Raw genomic sequence first — 2361 nt, 5'->3', positions numbered from 1 at the left:
TTTCCACCTGACAGATGTTCCACAAGTGTTTGTTAATTTTACCTGATTGGCATCAAAATGAAGAGAGCAACACAGAGCTGTTATTTAAAAGAATAAGCCAGAAACTGAATGGTATTGTTTTTAACTATTAGGACATGTCGCCACGCATCAGTCTTTTCCAGCTCATTGTTAGCTGGAAATGACTGGGAATGGGAACGCTGGGGGTAAATCCTGGATGGGTGTGGCTAATAAAGAGGATATGGCTGTGAAGCAGATAGACTTGGCTTCAAACTCTGCATTTACTACTTTCTAGCTGGGGACTTTGAGCAAACTGAGTTCTGGGTTCCTCATTTTGTAAAAAGAGTTCAAAAGAGCTCTTGGTGTGGTTGAAATGAGAGTTCGAAATAATATACTCAGAGCACCTGCTAAGGTGTCTGGCCCCAAGCTGCTCAGTGTCTAACAATGATTATCACTTGCCTTGCTTCCACCATGTGCTGGAAAATCTAAGTGCATTAAAAAAAATGAGAGACTGAAGGATGTGAATCCCTATGAGAAAGCATGAATATCAAGAAGGAAGCATAAAAGGTGTGAAAGAAGCACGCACACACACATGCACACACACCCACACACACGTGCAACAATTCCAGGCTCAACTGTCTTGGCTGCATATGTTTTATCAAACATAGGAATATCTTATAGCCAGGTTGTTTAAACTCTTGTTTATCTGAGTCCATCAGAGTCTATCTGTTAGTAATCTATCTCTAAAAGGCTGAAAGCTTTCCAGTTCATTCTAACACAGCAGTCCCATTTCTGGGAATTTATTTTAAAGTATATCCACACACCTACAAAATAATGGATTTATGGGGTTACTTACTGCAGCAGAAGACTGGAAACACCTCAAATATCTATCACTAGGGAACTGGTTGAATAAATAAACTATAGACACAACCACACAAAGGAACATTCTGTAGCTATAAAAAAAAAAAAAAAAAAAAATGAGGAAACACCCCATGAACTGATAGAGGACAATTTCCTTGATTTACGGTTAAAAAGAGCAGGTGGAGCACAGGTTATAAAACATGCTACCTTTTCTGCAATATTTTCAACAGCGGCAACTTCCCCTTCCCGATCTGCAAAACCACCAACACAGGGCGCTGACCTTAGGAATCCACGCGGCTTCAGCACTAGGACATTCACGGGCTGAAGAAGAAAAACTATACCATTATCTTACTGGCTGCTTAGGAAGATATCTGACATAATTCAGCATCCATCCTATCCTCTTAAAATAAAAATATAAAACCCTATTAGTGTTTTAGAGGTAACGCAAAGACTCCTTCTGTATTACAAACCTATTAGAAACCAAGAGGAAGTGTGAAAAACGATGCTGAAATACTAAATGCGCGCTATAAAATCAGGTTCAAGTCAAGAATGAGTTCTGTCTGGGCCAGTTCTGGAAGTTCCAGCCAACATGCTGAAATAAGAAAAAGGAGAAAAAAACAAATGTATTATTTTCAAATGATGTGATGTTAATTAATGGAACGTTAGTTAAAATAAGAAATATCAAGCAGGGCGGCCGCGGGGGACAAAGGGCGGGCGGATCGGCGGGGAGGGGCCGGGGCGCGGCCAGGCCAGGCCCGGAGGCTCCGCACGCTGCAGCTGCCCCCGGGCGCCCCAGCCGGCGCCCTCGCCGCGGAGCAGCGCGGAGCGGAGCCGGCGAGCTAACCCGAGCCAGCCGGCGGGCGTCCCGGAGGCGGCGGCGCAGCACGGCGGGGGGCGCGGCGTCGGTGGCCCCGGCCCCCGGGCCGGGCAGTGGAGGCCCAGGACCACGCGTCTACTTTCAGAGTCCCCCCGGGGCCGCAGGAGAGGGCCCGGGCGGCACGGACGATGAGGGCCCAGTGAGGCGCCAAGGGAATGTCACCGTCCAGTATGACCTCAAGGAACTACCGAAGCGCCTCAACCTAGAGGAGTGGATCCTGGAGCAGCTTACGCGCCTCTACGACTGCCAGGAAGAGGAGATCCCAGAACTGGAGATTGATGTGGATGAGCTCCTGGACATGGAGAGTGATGATGCCCGGGCTGCTGGTTGACTGTTACAAACCCACAGAGGCCTTCACCTCTGGCCTGCTGGACAAGATCCGGGGCATGCAGAAGCTGAGCACACCCCAGAAGAAGTGAGGGTCCCCGACCCAGGCGAACGGTGGCTCCCACAGGACAATCGCTGCCCCCCGACCTCGTAGCAACAGCAATACCGGGGGACCCTGCGGCCAGGCCTGGTGCCATGAGCAGGGCTTCTCGTGCCCCTAGCCTAGGAGTCTCTTCCCCTGCCCCCTCAGTTTTCCACTTTTGGGATTTTTTTATTGTTATTAAACTGATGGGACTTTT

General features: G+C 48.7%; 1 pseudogene; it reads left to right on the top strand.

The window, feature by feature from the left end:
* The first annotated feature begins 1502 nt into the window (after positions 1-1502).
* On the top strand, positions 1503-2361 carry LOC103220015 (protein phosphatase 1 regulatory subunit 14B pseudogene; annotated as a pseudogene).

The sequence above is a fragment of the Chlorocebus sabaeus genome, chromosome 14, assembly GCF_047675955.1.
Source record: "Chlorocebus sabaeus isolate Y175 chromosome 14, mChlSab1.0.hap1, whole genome shotgun sequence".
In the NCBI taxonomy this organism is placed as follows: domain Eukaryota; kingdom Metazoa; phylum Chordata; class Mammalia; order Primates; family Cercopithecidae; genus Chlorocebus; species Chlorocebus sabaeus.
This window is presented reverse-complemented; position numbering and strand designations above follow the sequence as displayed.